Source organism: Odontesthes bonariensis, chromosome 11, assembly GCF_027942865.1.
Source record: "Odontesthes bonariensis isolate fOdoBon6 chromosome 11, fOdoBon6.hap1, whole genome shotgun sequence".
In the NCBI taxonomy this organism is placed as follows: Eukaryota; Metazoa; Chordata; class Actinopteri; order Atheriniformes; family Atherinopsidae; genus Odontesthes; species Odontesthes bonariensis.
The window spans coordinates 29,817,260-29,834,705 of NC_134516.1; the positions used below are offsets into that span (position 1 = coordinate 29,817,260).

General features: G+C 42.9%; 2 non-coding genes across 2 annotated transcripts; both read right to left on the reverse strand.

Annotated features, from left to right (window-relative positions):
- Positions 1–3,894: 3,894 nt before the first annotated feature.
- Positions 3,895–3,968, reverse strand: trnai-uau (transfer RNA isoleucine (anticodon UAU)). The gene has a single exon. It is a non-coding gene; the product is annotated as a tRNA-Ile (tRNA).
- Positions 3,969–4,272: 304 nt separating this feature from the next.
- On the reverse strand, positions 4,273–4,346 carry trnat-agu (transfer RNA threonine (anticodon AGU)). Its single transcript has one exon. It is a non-coding gene; the product is annotated as a tRNA-Thr (tRNA).
- Positions 4,347–17,446: the final 13,100 nt, after the last annotated feature.

The window sequence follows — 17,446 nt, forward strand, 5'->3', positions numbered from 1 at the left end:
GAAGTTGGCTGGCGGTACATTGATTAATTAATTATACTTGGTGGCAGGCATCTGATAAAAGGACCAAGCTCTCCCCGTCGGGGAATCGAACCATGATCTTCCACGCAGCACCCGGGAATTCTTTTGCTAACCCGCCCTAAACCGTTTCCCATTTGTTCTCTTTGGTCGTGTTAAACCACTACGGATGTAATGCGCCCTCCGGCCACTGCCGCCTTTTGGCGCTGCAACCGTTTCAAGTCCCGCCTCCCTCTCTGACTCTTCATTCAGTGACAGGAGGAGAGCAGAAGCCAGCAGATAACACCTCTACTTTGTACATTTGTTTCATCCAACAAAGGTAAGTGACATTTATACGAAGAAATAAATACAACAATAGATAATATGAGATAAGATATGATATAATGTGACTCTTTACACTCTTTAACTGTTTCAAGTCCCCCAAGGGGCCTTTTAGGTGACAAGTGAGGGAGGACTCTCAACTGTTTCAAGCCATTTTACACATCACATGTCTAATATATACATCTAACATGTGTTTTTCCTCATTTGTCACAGGTCAACATGGAAAAAAAGTTTAGTTTTTTCCCTGGGAAGATCAACGTGGTTTTCTGCAAAGGACCTCAAGGGTTTCCCCGCCAGGATCCAACTGATGCAGCTAAGCTGCTGAAGGACAACCCTTCTCTGCAGGACCAGTCTGCACCTCTGTGGGAGGACGGGGTAAAAAAATAAAAAAATGCCCTGACTGTGGTCCACCAGAGAGGAGGGGACGTCTCAGACAGGACAGAGGTGCTGGGGGAATACATCCTGCAGTTCGGAAAGTGCAGCCTTCATCATGGAGGCTCAGTGTTTTCCAGGGTCTCAGATGTGCCAACTACAGCAGTATCTGAGAAAGAAAGAGCCAGCGTCTCTCCCCTCTCCACCAGTTCTTGCCTCAAGTGCAAAAAGTCTTATTAAATGTGAGTCTGCTGAACTATTGAATCTTTTTGTCTTTTGCCAGCTGCTACTCTATCATCGTCTTCTGTAGCAGGACGAGCTGCAGGAATGAAAACAGCTTTTGTGAAAGTTCACATGTGTCAGATGGAGCCACAATGAATTGCTCTCCAAAATGGAACCATGAATTAAACTGTGTGTTTTCTGTGTGTGTTCTGGCCACGTTCTAACGTTTGCATGCTGGCGTTCCCACTAACCAATACACATGAATTGAAGTACCCATTTTTCTTCTCCATGCATGTTATTTAAAGTTGGAAAAATCATAATGCTTTTCCTGCGTAGATTAATAAAGGCTAAAGAAAATTATTATAATTAAGCATCAATCTGTAGAACATTGTGTGTATGAATGAAATGTATTAAAATATTACCATCAAATGTCTGTAAGATCTGCCCCTTGGGTTTAGAAGACCAGAACAAGTAAGAAAAACCATTTGAATGGTTTGTGCCTTTACCAGGATGATTGATTATTGATTGTTTCCATTGCTGCTAACTGACATAACAATGGGCCTCATGCAAGAACATTTTCATATTTTTATTCTAAATTTTTCTCACTTTTTTCGTACGAAGGTCTCGTACGAACACGCCACGTCAGATTCAACAAACGCTCTTAACTTCGGAAAAAGTGTGTAAAGGACCTGCGTAAATGATGAATCACACCTGTGAGTATTTAAAGGAGAATTCCGGCATTTTTACAAACATATCCCATCTGTTGGAGACCAAGGAAAGTTTGCCAAAGGGAAAAACGCGAGAAATCTTCATGCCCGCTGCGCAAAGTTGTCCAATTGCGCTGATTTCCATGAAAGCGGGCTCTATTGGGCAAGCTTTTAACCTTTCCTGAGGCTCTTAATGTGCATCAAACTACTTTTGACTGAATTGGCCGTGGTGTCAGTAGCAATACAATTCAACCCAGGGGCTAACCATACCATTAGCTAGCACAGACATTATACATTTTGAGATTTCAAAAACAGCGCACTTACCTTTCTCAGCTTCCGTGTTCCACAGGCGTGCGCACAAATTAATTGATTGCCGAAGTCATACACTATATGACTGACAAAAGTACAGAGATTACACTCATGAGTTCTGAAGGCAGTGAAACTGGAGGGTTTGTTAATCTGTTTACTGTAGCAAACAGGACACGAGAGTTGTTACTGCAGTTTGTGATGATTTCAGAAAAATAACTCTCCCTTGTTCTACGCAAAGTCTGGTTGAACACACATAGCTTTTCTTTGTAAGTCTCATAATGAACCTGGAGCTTTGACTTTTGCCATTTCCGTTCGGCTCTCCGGCACTCCCTTTTCTGTGCCCTGACCGACTCTTCTTTCCTCCATGGCGCCCTTTGCCTACTTTTTACCATTCTAACCTTGACAGGTGCAATGGTATCCAAAACATTTAAGAGACTTGAAGTGTAAGAGTTCAACAGATCATCAACATTAGAACTACGGGGTGTTCTCAAACCTAATCATTTCCATAAACTGTGTCCCTGTTCTGTCATTTATGAGTCTTCCCTGAACAACTGCAGACCCAGCTGCTGGTTTGGGTGTAACAGACCATGTGTTCAACTGAAGCAGCCGGCTGAATTTGTTGATCCTCCTGTCGATGTTTGGGAGAGGTCCACTCATGAACGTTGGTATCGTCACTTTATCAAGACTCTCAAACAGTTTCTCAAAGTCTTTTTTTAAGATTTCAGACTGATTCTCTCTGATGTCCACTGCACCCACGTGCACAGTCAGCTGTTTCACCCCTTGGTGTTTTGCCAGCACCTCTGGTAGTAATCTTGTGATGTCAGAGACAGTGGCACTTGGATAGCTGCATGTAACCATTCTGTTTATGTTTATATTAGATATGGCTCCGTCTCCAAGCAAGAGAGAATCTTTGACCGTGACACTCGGCACAGTTTCTCTGTCCATCTGCTGCTTTGTACCGTCTCTCTGTCTGTTACACTCAGTCACATTTGGCTCTGATAGTGTTTAATCTGTTTGTTAACTTTATTCCGGGTGATGTTACATATCCTCTGTTGATACCAACAGTTTCACATTTCTTGGGCTTAGCACCAAGTCCATTTTAAGTGTCTTTACAGAGTCTTGAAAAATACACAGTATCATTTAGCTTTAGGTTGTAAGTAGCAGTTTTTTCACCCTTTCCTTTGGAAGTAAATGTGGACTTCTTACTAGTGATGGGTCATGGGTCAAAATCCTTTCTTGTAGCGCACAAATTTCTTGTTGATATATCCGAGAGCTATCAGAGGGCATGTTGAAAGGACTGTAGTTACTGAATCATCAGATAAATTCTAAAAAGAATAAAATTGATTAAAAAAGTCTGAGTTCACTTGTGGAAAGAAGTAAAATGATTTAAAAGCAAATAAAGCGATAAGCAGCAGGAGGAAGCAGAGACACGTCTGCACTCTTCAGAAGCAGGAAGCAGGATAGTTAAAGCCATGAGTAGAAGTGCCTCCAGTTGGTTCAAAACTTCATCATATCTTGCAGATATTGTTGGGTTTTCAACTCAGACCCTGGTGTTCATGAGGAAGGCACTTTCACCAGTTACAGCCAGATCTCATGAAGCGGTGTACTTATTACACGCCAACTCATTTACTGTGTTTTTACAAGGCTTATTTATGCTTTTGCGTATTATTTTCCGCTACATATTTCAAGGAAATGACGTCCTGCCCTCAGCTTTTACTTTAACTCTGACTATTTCACAGTTTGTACATTCATTTTGATGTTATGTAGTGTGACAGGAGGAGAACCTCCACCGTACTGCACCCTAACCATTTGACGTGTTATGTGAACGGAGGAAAATTACACTCTGAAAGCATAAAATAGGCATAAATGAGACTTTAAAAGCTGTGTACTATTTATACACACTTTCATTAAGTGGACCAGTGAGTCATAGCTTGCTCTGAAGGCCCACAGGCACTGCTGGGATTTGAACCCAGGATCTCCTGTTTATAAGACAGGCACTTTGGCCAACTAAGCCACAGCGCCACATGGTTCATAAAACTGATGAAAGAATAAAGAGCATGAACTGGATCCATTTCAGGAAGTGGTTTTTGTGATTTATTTCCAATATTCATGTGATCTCTGCATAAATCAGGGCTTGATGTTATTGAAATTATCTCCATATGTAAAAACATTGGATATGGTCCCAGTTCAATCTTCTGTACCTCAAGAATATTTAAAGCCATGAGATGAAGTGCTTCCAAGTACAGACTGCTTTGGAAGTCCAGCATTCCTGAAGCACTGCTGTAAACAGTTATGGCACCATGTTGATGTACATAATAACACCTAAAGGCACTGCTGGGATTTGAACCCAGGATCTCCTGTTGACTAGACAGGCACTTTGGCCAACTAAGCCACAGCACCACATGGTTCATAAAACTGATGAAAGAATAAAGCAAACATTTTGCTTGTTAGTACTTAAAATCCAAATTACTTTTTAAGATAGTAAGTAAGCGTTGTTTCTAAGTGCTTGTTAAAATGATTATTTAAGACAGTAATTAAGTGTTTTTAGGCGATGTGAAAACCGTTTGCTGTGACTTTCAAATATGCTTCAAAAACTGGACGTGTTTCTTCAGATAAACTCCTGACCAGCTGTGAAAAAGCAGTGAAAATGTCTGTCCTGTATAAACTTTGTGATGTCAAACAAGATCAGAGATGACATCGATTGTGATGTCACTACAGTGATGACATCACAGCTTTGTGAAGGCTTCTGTTCTATCTCTTCTGGTCTGTGGTTCCAACCACAGATTCTGGATGGAAGTGAAGTCCAGATTCCAGAATGTTGATTTGTGTTCTCTGTTTATCTCTGGACGACTTCAGCTGATTACTTCCTGTCACTGTCACGTTGGAAGGTCCACTTCTGCCAGTTTTTCAGCAGCCAGTATCATGTTTTCCACCAGCAGTGTTTTCCAAGGCAGAATAATGTCAGTTTGTTTAAAATGTTGCCAAAATAAACTATTACAATTACAACAAATGTCATCTCAGGGCACTTCAGTAATAAAGTCCAATTCAGGCCAATTGGAGTTTTATTCATTGTAATTATAATCCAATTCATTAAATTCAGAATGAATCCAATTCATTCATACAGAGCAATTCAAAAACTATTTCCTCGCTAAGGAAACCAACAGATGGCACCGAACCTGCACTATTTTAATTAGATAGAACTTTTTAATAGTTCTAAGATCATATCTTTCTGGTTTTATTTGCATTTTACAAAGAGTCCCGAGTAATTATGAAAGTGGGGTTTTAATTTGAAGAAAAAGCCTCAAAATAAAGTGATTTTTAGGAGTATGCAGGGATTCATTTCCATCTAATGAACAGGTCAGTTATATTAAACAGTGGGCCGTGTGAGCAGCAATCAGGGGAGTAAGGAGTTCACAGATCATAGACAGAGGCAACCGTCCAACTATTCAAAGCTTTTAAAATGAGTAATAAAATCTGACAGGTAACCGGGGAAGGAAGTCCTTTAATCCTGGAAATATTCTCCAGGTGATAGTCGGCTGACTTCCTAACTGAGCTGATCTGGCTGCTGAAGTTCAGCTCTGAGTCCATAATAACACCCAGATTCCTGCTTGGTTTGTGCTTTTTAACATCACAGCCTGAAGCTGAGCTCAGATTTTTAACAGCTGACAATGACCTCTGTTTTCTCTTTGTTTAGCTGCAGGAAGTTCTGGATCATCCGGTTGGTTATTTGTTGGAGGCTCTTTGCTGGGCCAGTTATTCCTCTGTGCCAGCAGCTGAGCACCAGTTCTGCCAAAACTAACAGGAAACATCATCCTGCACCGCTGGATTATCAACAAGTAATACTGACCAAGTCAGGAGATTAAAAAGGATGCAGAGGACAGTCAGCCATCTCCTAAACACGGGACTTGTGTTTGACACCAGTCTTTGAACTGCTGTGAGACCGTTGTTTCCTTCATTCGTTTTTCACCTTTTTTTCCAAAACTACTTGGTCGAAAGGTGTAAAACATTAAAAGTACTGGGTTAAAGTTAGAAAAGCATCATCTTTAGGAAATAAAATACACTTTTGGGGGAAAACTTGGCCAATAAGACCAGGAGCTCCTGACCTGTCTCATACATTTCAGTAAGACCTCGGGAAATTGTACCAAAAAGGGCAAAACATGTCTCCTTTAAAGGACCAATAAGAGCTACATCTCAGACTCTACAGGCCTCAGTTAACTTGTTAAATGTGTCAGTGGGTCGGTGTGAAAACTCAACATCTATGATGTTATTTCCAGCTTTTACGTTTAACTGAAATAGAAAATCTGAGAATTACAACAATTTGGGTAGAGTTATTTTACGACAGTAAAATATTTGGCAGTGACTAAGTGCCTTTAGCACAGACAGGAGGGTGGAGGCGAGAGGAGACAATGAGGCTGATACCAGAGCAACCAGATGAGCCTCCAGCGTCCACCTGTCCTGATAGTCCCTCACAAGCAGCTGTCTGTTGTTAGCACGTTAAGCTTTGATTGGTCTGGGCTGGTCTGTGGCATTATTTATAACCCTTCACCCTTGCTGCTTCCTCTCATAGCTTGTTTTCACCATGACAGCTGCTGGGTTCTTCCTGAGGTATAAGCACAAGCTGCCTTTTACAGTTTTTGTTTGATTGGAAACATTAGTTAATATTGCATTCTTACTCTTTGTTGTACATAATTTCAGGGTTTCCCTCTTTGCCTTGTTGACTGCTGCTACATGGGGTTTTCCCACTAAAGGTGTGCTATCATCTGTTGTGGTAAAACATTACATGCTTGCTTGAATTAGCTTCTGCTAAACTTGTTCTCATGCACCCAGGTTCAAAATCAGCAGGCCAGAGCAGCAGCGGCACAAGAGCTGCAGGTCATTTTGGCTCTTACCAGGGAGCAGCCGCTGGCCGCCCGGTGACCGTGCCCTACACTGCTTCCAGTGACGTTTATATGGCGACACCTGTGCAAGCCTCTGGTCTAAGTCAACCTGTTCTTCAGGCAGACCCAAGATTCAGTGGCTATGGCTCATTTGTGCCAACGCAACTGGTTGTCCAAGCTCCTGGTTTTGTCCAAGCTCCTGGCCTTGTCCAAGGTGCTCTTCAGGCAGATCCAAGATTCAGCAGCTCTGGCTCCGTTGTGCCCGTGCAAATGGCTGTGCAAGCTTCTGGTGTCCCACAGGCTGTTCAGACGGGTCCAGCATTGAGCAGCTTGAGCTCTGGCCTGCCTGCAACAGGATACTCTACTGTCACTTATGTGCCTGTTGACGTAGGATCTGACGCTGGCGCTCTGCAACCTGGAGCTGCCCAATCTGGACCACAAGGTAAATCTTCTGCTTGGAGTGTAGATGGCCCAAAATATGTTTGGAAGCCTAAAGGTGTCTGTGCGTTTTCATGTAGTCACTAGCAAATCTTGCTTAGTTAAGAATATGTTAAGACTCTGTGGTTTCAGAACTTCTGCTGTGAAAAGGACTAATTGTGAAATGTCTCCACACAGAAACCCAGTGGGCTATTGCTCCCTCAGTCTTTGAGGATGCGTCAGCCCAAGCCCTCAGCCTCACTGACGTTCTCCCTGCAGCCCCTCTGTCACCACCTGGCCCTGTCCTCCAGTCAGGGGAGACCTCCAGTGTCACCAAGGAAGCTGAACTCGGGAATTACCAGCAGCAGACGGAGGAATTCGGCTACCCGGATGACCGCCAAGGGTCTGGACCGGGATCCGCAACCGTACTGGTGCCACGCTTTGGTGTGGGTGGATCTCCTGACTTTGACTACAGGCTTTTGTATGGCTTGTACCCCTCTGGAACCTACAGCACCTTCAGCCAGCAGCATGAGAAGGGCAAAGACTACTTTCAGGATGTCCACTACTTGAAGGAGCATATTACTGACAGCCATGGTTCTGGGCAGCAGAAAAAGTTCTTCCCAAGTGCCCGCTAGAGCTGAACATGATGTGCAGAGGGTATGTTGAGTGGTACCTGCAAATGTCTTTATCTCAATGCTCTAACTAATCTGGTTCTGTTTCAGATTGGAAAGCTGAATCCAACGGCACAAGATTCTTTTTAGTCTTTGAATAAAATCTTGTCAAATGATCTCGCTTCAGAATGATTGACTAAGGGAAACAATGGCCTGTGTACACCATCTGGGTTGAAGGCAAATGGCAGGCATCGCCTGTCATATTTGACTCGGACATTCTGCTTTCGGTTTCAAACATGGCTTCTCAAAGCTCTGCATCTTGAGAGGAATTGCTATGGCAGTGTTAAATAGTTGCTCAATTGACTATAGCGATCAGCTACAGCATCCTTTACAGCCATTTCTCTACACCTGTACATGGCAGCCAGACACAACCCCTTCCATAGGTTGCTGAGTGCACGGTAGCAAACCTGAAGGCTTGCCAAACCAACGTTGTGCTTGAAATACTTGGCTGGATACTCCTTAAATATTCTTCTACAGTTGAGCCACAGCCAGTGCTGTCTTTGGCAGTCTTGTCAAATGATGACCTTGCCAAGGGTTTTTTTTTTTTTTTTTGCTAAAGTTAACAGACTTAACTACTTGTATAGGTGGTTTATTCAAGTTGAAACATTTAACAATTTTTGTTTCATGTTATGCAAAGTCTTTTCTTGACAGTTTTCAAGATGTAACCATGTTGCTGGTGGTCGAATGATACGCTAACTGTCAAGGCTTCTAAATTTTTCCATCAACTGACCAAAATCTGAAGTATTTCCAGGCGGGCCTTTATATATTATTGGGGGTTAAAATTACTTTCTTTGTGCCTGCGGTCAAGTTGGGCCCTGAACTTTCTGCCATCAAGTGAATCAACTTTCAGCAGTGACGCTTTACCAGACAGTGTGACTCCTGTGACCTGACCCTGTCATGCAGTGTGCCGACTCAAGGCAGATGGCGGCTGCGCAGATGTTTTTCAACATTCGAATATTAATTTTCACCTTTGTCGTTTATTTTATTTTTTATTTTAAAAACCTATTCAAATTTAGAATATTCTTTGACAACCCTACCCTGTACCACTCTACTGTTGTGCTTTAATAGGCAACTTGTTGCCTTTCCACTCTGTAATGGCAGGTTCTGCAGTTGTGCCAGAACATGCCTATTGATGTTGCATCCTCTGAATGCAATAATAAAGAATTACAGGAGTCAAATCCTGAAGTAACAAATGCCTGGAGCAGTTTTACTGCATCACTAAGACAGGATGTTCCTGATTTTAACAATATTACAAAGGTGAAAGAAGGCAGTCCTAGAAACCTGTTTTATGTGCATTGAATGATAAATTCTGGTCAAAAATAACTCCGAGGTTCCTCACTGGAACTATATTACCATCCATTTACTTTACTCAATGTATCCAGTTTAGGGTAGTGGAAGCCTTTAGCCCAGTGATACTATTTTTTTCCACAAGAGCCACATTGGCAGAGCAAAATCAAGGGAAGAGCCACTTTTATGACAACATACTAAGTCCCCTTTTGCAAATATGCATTTCTACATATAAAACATCCCACAAAAAAAGAAACAACACAGCCAATACATTTTCAATTAAGACCGCATTTACCTGAATACTGGAATCCTTAATACTCAATACTGGAAGCTGGCATGCATGTCCTTGACTTTCTTCATGTTGTATTTGTAGTTTGTTGCAATCATAGTGAGACATTCAAGATGAGCATGGTTTAGTCCTTTTTTAATTAAAAACCGACCCATTGTGCCTGCATCTTGGGCTGGCTAAAGGAGCTAGCGTGCACTGCGGTCAAGTGTGACGGTGGTTTAAGCGGGCTGCGTTGCCAGGTTTAACAGAGCCCCCTTTAGGAAACACCATTAAGCCTTAATAAAAATACTTCATACTGTGCAGTATTCGCTGTATGTTATTTGACAAAAATTGTTATTGTTACCATATTGTTATAAGCTACTATGCGAGTGCGAGCCACCAATTAAAGCTTGAGGAGCCACGCAATGAGTATCTCTGCTTTAGCCTATCCCTGCTGCCAATTGAAAGAGTCAGGGTACACCCTGGACAGCTCTCCAGTCCACTCTGCAAAAGGTCTCATAATTTCCACACTTCCATTCACTGAGACTCTGCTAGAACTGTTTGGAGACCTTTTCTAGAGGGCCGTATCAGAGAGCCTACTGTGGGAGAGCACTTTGAAAGTTTGATTGTGCCAACTATTGCTAGTTTAATAGCAAGTTAGCTGAATCGAAGGAGTTAAAAAATATTTTGCAAATTGATCATGTAGCTTTGCACGCGAGGGAATTTGAAAAGGCATCTTCCACATGTGGTAGAATCAGGAACACAAAAGCAGAGGAGATATTTAAGTCTTGTGTAGGATGAAAACCAACATGGGAAGATGTGATGCCATGTTAAGGACCGAGTCTGTATGAAGCACAGTGTCATAGCCCTCCAGCTGGTGTCCCAGGTGAGACGAACAAAGGCCGCACACACAGAGGGCAAGTCGAGACAGTTGGTTAAGAGGGATGTATGGCTCTGATGAGGCACACAGAAGACACCAAGTGGTGCCAAGCAGAGGGGCAAGGCTACGTAGCATAGGCTAAAGAGTCACATGCAATTAAAGCTTGGAAAAGGCCAGCGAGTGCAGATTTAACTGAAACACCTTCATGGTGCAAGGTCAAGCAGGGCCACTGTATTGAGCTTCAAGTTATTTTGGTCTGGGTTTGTGTAATGCAATTCAACCATGAGGAGAAGGAAACATGTAGTGGTGGAATTTAAAGCAGCAGTATTCAGTTTGCCCTTCAAAAGCAGAGTCAGCCTCAGTGGGTGTGGTGAAGACTCAAAGCCTCTATGAAGTGAAAACAAACCTTGAGATCAATACACAGACCTCATTTTATTGGTCAAGTTTATTTTGCCAGAGTTCAGCCACATGTTGGAATCTCCATGGAAGTGTCCATGAGAGTCACCTGCAGAAAACAGAAGGGGTCAGTATTGATACAGGAGTCTCAATACTTCAGACACGAGTCCAGCTTTACCTTAGTACAACTTCTGCCCTTTAGACCCAGTCTTGGCATCAACGTGGTCAAAAGCATCCTGGGAGTATTTGGCGTACGAACTGGAGTCGCGGGCTCGTTGGTAGCCATTGCTGGACTGGACGACGTGGGATGAAGGGTATACAGTGCGCATCTCAGATGTGTCCTTAGGGACCTGGTCGGAGGTCCAGGCAGACTGTGGGAAAGAACTGTCGATCTTCAAGTTCATTAGGGCAGCAAGGAAACGAGCAAAGTCTGCGTCCTGCGCAGTAAAGCCAGCATTAGACCCAGAGGAGCCGCTGCCGTAGCCAGAGGAGCCGCTGCCGTAGCCAGAGACAGAGGAGCCGCTGCCGTAGCCAGAGACAGAGGAGCCGCCGCCGTAGCCAGACCCAGAGGAGCCGCCGCCGTAGCCAGACCCAGAGGAGCCGCCGCCGTAGCCAGACCCAGAGGTGCTACTACCAGAGCCAGAGGACCCACTATTTTGACCTGAGCCCAGAAATTAGTTGAAGCAAAGTATGACAGCATGGTTAGTCATGCTGTCAGTAGCCTCTGTATCACTGCCAATATGTTTAGTAACAATAAACAAAGCTAAAGGAGTATTTGAATTTCAAGTGGGTCATTAAACCTGAAGTCTAATATATTGTAAGATTTGGTGCTGCATGATTAATATAGTTGCAGACCCTCTTCCCTCTCATTCCTACCAACATCATGGGTTGAGCATGTCCAGACTAAACAACTTCCCATGTTGGCTGCCTTTATATAAACTGCACCTAAATGTTGATATACTTGCTTTTCTGGGGGGGATAACATGTTCCAATGCTGAAGAGCAGGACACAAAGCCAGGAAATCCTGTTTGGATTTCAAAAGAAAAGAAAGAAACTTTAGTATATAGGAGAACAAAAACCTAAACCATTAAACATGAAGACTCACCTGAAGAAAACCTTAAACAACATGTTGAACAAGACAAAACAGAAGCAACACAATTCAGATAAAACTGGTCAAAAACAGCAATCTGGTGACTGCTGTTGAGAGAAGTTTTGTGCTGTAACTCATCTGAGGCTGCAGCTGACTTTATATTGGTGCTCTACCTGCTCTAATTACACTCATAAACCTCACCTGGGACCCAGTCAGATCGTGCTGCATTCAATTCAGCTCTGAAAAGGAACACTTCTGACATTTAAAAAGGTTTGTTGCAACATGTGAGGAATGAACATGGGATGTTTTAAAGAAGGTGAATTACGCTTGGTCAGATACGGTGTTAAACATCTGGACCAAAGTCCTGCAGATCACTGTGGGCCCCTAATCTCTGGCTGGGGAGTGTGAGGGGAGTGACAGAGATTTGGTCTGAAGGACTCCAGGTTATAACCTCGGTTCTAATACGTCACAAAGACGTCACATTCATGAAATTGGGGTCCAACACATCACTTGTCCACTTCACTAGTGGGAGCTGCTAGTTGGGTTTCAAGGGGAAAAAACTGAGCTCAGCGTGACATAAGACTGGAGTCTTAGTAAGTGAACCTGCTGAGTTCTGGAAATAACTCTAACATAATGTTGACTCCTTGGCAGGAATAAGGAGCTCTGCAGCTCTCTCATCCAGAGGATCTAGAAGCATGGATGTGTTTGGAACATAGCAGAGGGTGTATTCTTCCTAAAGTCACGCTAACTGCCTTCTGCGCACTCTGAGATGTTTAAAGCTCAGATTAATATCTGAGCTGAGATGTAGAAACGTGAGACAACATGATGCAGAGCTGCTCTTTTATTAAGTGATATGGAGGAGATCTTAGATTTATTTCAGATGAACTTGATTAAACAGGACATAACGGAGGTTAAATGTTTAAAGCACCTTGTGCCATCATTTTGTTCATATCTGAAAGTGTTTCTCAAATTTGTCTTGATGATTTCTGTGGATTTCCATCATTCCTCCTGAAAACTTGTTGCCTTGTGAGAACAACCAAAGACTCCCACAGACTCCCTGTGACACAGCAAACTTCCAACATGGGAAATGTGACATTTGAGCACTTTATAGTCTGTAGGCGACTGTTTTCTGTTCTTTGTACTGTGGAGGCTTTAGCAGCCATCAGTGAGGTGGAACTGTACTGAAAATACACTGAAGTTAAAGTTACATTTTTAACTCATTTAAAAGGGAAAATGTGTCTATTTGAATAATGCTCTTTTTTAATATGGGTCTAAGTTTCTGAGAAAGTCTTTTTTTTACTGTAAAATGTTGACTGTCACACCTGAACTTCATATTTATTTATGAAAATGAGAATATTTATATCCCCAGGTTGTTTTAATTCTGAAAACTAACATTTGTTACAGTAGTTCACATCATCTGTCCTCATAATTACTTTCATAAAATCCAACAAAGACCAGACTTTATCATGTTCATATTTAAACTGCAACCTGCAGGTTAACAATGTGAGTGACTTAAAGTGTGGGAACAAGTCCACAGAAGATTTTCTTTTAATTATGTCAGTATATGTCGACTATGTGCAAGTAGTCCCCACAGGCAGTGTCCTTGCTGTAGGGACGACCAGGTAAGACATCTGATTCTCACATATAGATGGAACATTTGATGTTGCATTATGCCCAGTATTAATCAGACATGTTTGTTCATGTTCCAGACAGGATAGTGAATGCTTTTGTGCACAGTCCACTGTGTGGTTGTACAGCTCACGCCTTAACTGAATATATTCCAACACCTGGCTCGTCTTCTCGCATCTAAATGTAGAACAAAATAGATGTTTGATCTGTAAAATCTGATGTAATGAACAGAATCCATCCAGTTGTTTGATTTATTCATTTATTCTAACCCTCCCCGGGCTCCAACTCTAACTTTCCCCGTTGCCACTGATTTTCAGTCCACTTCTCGTGTCATTTGGCATAGCTCAGCCTTTTCTCCCCGTTTCCCCTCCTTAAGAACGGCTTCTTGACAGCCACCCTTCCATGGAGACCATTTCTGATGAGGCTTCATTGAACAGCTGAAGGTCCAGATGCATCTCAGGGAATCACCCGTTTTCTGCAAAAATGTCATTTCATGCATGTCAAACTGTTATTTTATAACAGTTTGACATAACACCCAAAGAAATGGGAACAGATGACAAATTCTTCCCATACCTGAATTTTAGCTTGAGCAGCTACTGATGATGCAGCCCTTTTGGCCACCTGGTACCTGCTTCAGGTCAACCTCCTGAACAACCCAACACAAAAGGCCTTTTTCTTCAGCTTTAATGTTTCCCTACATGCTAATATTCACAAGCAGGTCCTATGCTACTGTCATGATAGGCAATGATGGCCTTCTGGCCACACCTCTGCTATTGAGGTTGAGAGGCTCCTTTCAGTTTCCATGACCCAACCGCAATGGTAATGTATAGATTTAATAAAAATACTCAGCTTTGTGTTTAAGATGTCATGAACAGGGTCCTCCACTTGATGTTTACCCCACCACCTGATCCAACTTACTTCCAGGTAGTGAGTAAGTGACAACATTGAGGCAATACATTTTGTTCCCAAGCAACTTCACTAAAAGTAGCTGCCACATCTTTTTGATTTGTGTAGCACAAGCTTCATTACAAATATGCAGAGTACAAGACCTTTGCAGCCACAGAAGATATTTATGAAGCCATCCTCGGTCATGGACTTGCAGAAACTACTGTCCAGGTTTCACATGGCCCCAGCATCTGATGGGTCTGCCCTTACCCAGAGCTGTAGGGTGAGGACTGCTACAGAGTGTAAAGGTTCCCCCCTCAGCACAATATGCAGCAGTGGAATCTTCTGATAGAGCTCAAGGCCACACCTTTACCCACTGCTGTCAGAGAGCTGCTGTCAGCTTTTCAGCCATTTTTAGTTGGGAATACATTCCAAGCTGAAGCCGTCAAGACCTTCATAAGTTCACCTTTGAGCAGAAACTGTCCTTAAGTTAATGCCAACAGCTTATTTATAGGATTAAGTCATGTCAACCTGTCAGGCCCTCAACTATCCCCTCCAACCCACAACTGGATGACCCAGAGACAGCTAGGAGCCATTTGATGGAGCAACAAGGTATTCAAGTTAAAGCCATTTATTCAAGCGGTAGCAGCAGCGATGCCTCTAGAATATGCAGAGCTGCAAGACAAAGAAAGTCAGTCAACTACCAGCAGCTACAGAGAGCACACATGCAGAGTAAAATGAGCCTCACCAGAAAGATCCTCAGAAGCCGCTCTGAACTTGAACCTTGTGCTGAGATGTTTTGCCGTGGTCTGGCTCAGATTCTGTTGGGCTGTAGCGGAACTGGCTGAACAGCACACGCTTCTTGTTGTAGCGGGACCGAGATTTGTAAGCGTAGACTTGATCCTCGTCGGTCACAGGAGTGAAGACTGGCTCGTCCTCGCCGCTGGTGTCAGATGAAAGGCTCCAGCTCCCATCTTCAAACTGGTAATTGCTGCCAGGAGCTCCAGACTGACCTCCCTGAGCGCCATGCTGCTGTGCTGCAGAACCACTGGTTCCAGCTGCTTTCTGATACGTTGGCTTAGATAGAGCTTGTCCATAAACTGAATACATGGGTGAGGAAACAGAATTAAGATCAGCCTTCCATTTAAACCCAGAGTCAATTTAAACTGCTTTTAGTTGCTGAGCTTTGATTGGGATCAGCTTACCGCTTTGTGCAGGAATGCAGGTGATGCTTCCAATCAGCACACAAGAAATCCACAAAACCCTGCAGAAACAGGGACATCTCATATGAAGTTCTGAGTACATTTAGAGACCAGTGGGGTCCAACCCCCACCTCCCCTTAACATGCCCAGTCCTGTTGAGCTCAACTGCATATTCATAGTGTAATGCTGCGAACAAATGAGGTTCTGCTTGCCTCAGACATTTAAGGCAGCAGAGGTTCAGTGCCACCACTTAGAAGCACTGGGATAGACTAGAAGTTAAGGCCGGCGCACACCTTTACGATTCGTGTACGATTTTGTCGGCCCGATTACTTCGCATGGGAATCGTAAAGGTGTGCGGTAGCAGCCGACAGACGATTTTGTCGTTTCATCGGATCAAATCAAACATGTTTGATATTTCCGTACGGATTTTCCTTGTGCCGAATACAATCGTATGTGTGTGCGGTCTCTGTTCCGATGCCATCGCGCAGGATTATTTAAACAGCCAATGGGAATAGCGCACTTAGTCACGTTGGCCGACTACGACACAAACATGGCTGCCTCCGGTTTGAAAGTCACGTGATTTGTGGCTTCCTATTTCGGTCATGTGATAACATTCGGGGACAAAACTCGTAGGTTCGCAAGTGTGTGCGGTGGACGTGCGAGCGTGTCAAATACGGTCCGAATTGTTATGCCGATCACCCGACAAACAATGCAACGATGACATCGTAAAGGTGTGCGCCGGCCTTTACTCACCTCATTCTGGTGCAATATAATTAAAGCTTGCCTGGGACCTGCTCCTGCCAAACTGCACTAACACAAAGTTCAGAGCCCTGTGACACTAACCTGAAGCTGCAGGAGCTGCTTTCATATGATCCTCAGTGCAGAGGGAACTGATTGCTCAGCGGTAACAGCTGCTGCTGAAAGGTGCAAGGCTGCAGTTAACTGGCAACAATGGACTAACATATGGAGCATCTCAGTGTTATGTCCATAAATAGATAATAATCAGGAACTCTTGTGAGTATTATGTATTTTAGTTACATATATAAATATTAAATTATAAATATAAATGATCAAATATTCTGAACTGCTGATATACGTGATAATAATAACAATAACAATGGTGGCTGCTCTCAACACGTGAAATGCTTCTCATAATTCATTATTAGTAGGCTAATTGATGAATAAACATCCTGCTGCTGAATATGTGTTTAAAAATAAATAAATCAGAAGGAAACCTGCAGAAGAAAGTCTTCTAACAGCTGTCTCTCTGTGTTTATTGGCATACAGCACGGTTAGTGAGATCCAGATCCATGTGGGCACTCAGGACGGATTTAAATAGCGACTCTGAATGGACGGTAAACCCGCACTGAAGGCCCAGTGAGCCAAAGCACGGCCGCCACTGAAAAATATATTTGAAACCCGTCAATATGCTAACTTTGCGTGTTTACCTCTATAACTGATGTTATATGTAAAACAGAGCACATGGTCAATTAGCTTTTTAAAAATCTTTATTTTAAAGAAAACGATCAAAACAAGAGTTTTTCTGGAAGAGATTTAAATAAGTTCTGAATATGCACTGAAGAGAGGTTACATGTGAGTCTATTTTCTTTGTACAAAACTTAAAGCAAAAACCTGAAGTCTGCACACTGAGGAAAACTGGTTTTGAGGATATTTATGAAATTTCCTCCTAATAACCAACTTGGGTGGGTCACCCCAGTGGAACATTTTATGTGTAGTCTGCAGGTTTCATGTTTTCAGCTGGAGATGGATGCTTTTTGTTCTGTATGTTACATATTTTTATCTTGATCAGGACATTCAGAACGCTTGCATGCACAGGTAAGTCCAGCTTCAGTTCCAGGTGTACTCGTCCATTTAACTGAACCACCATGTTGTCCCAG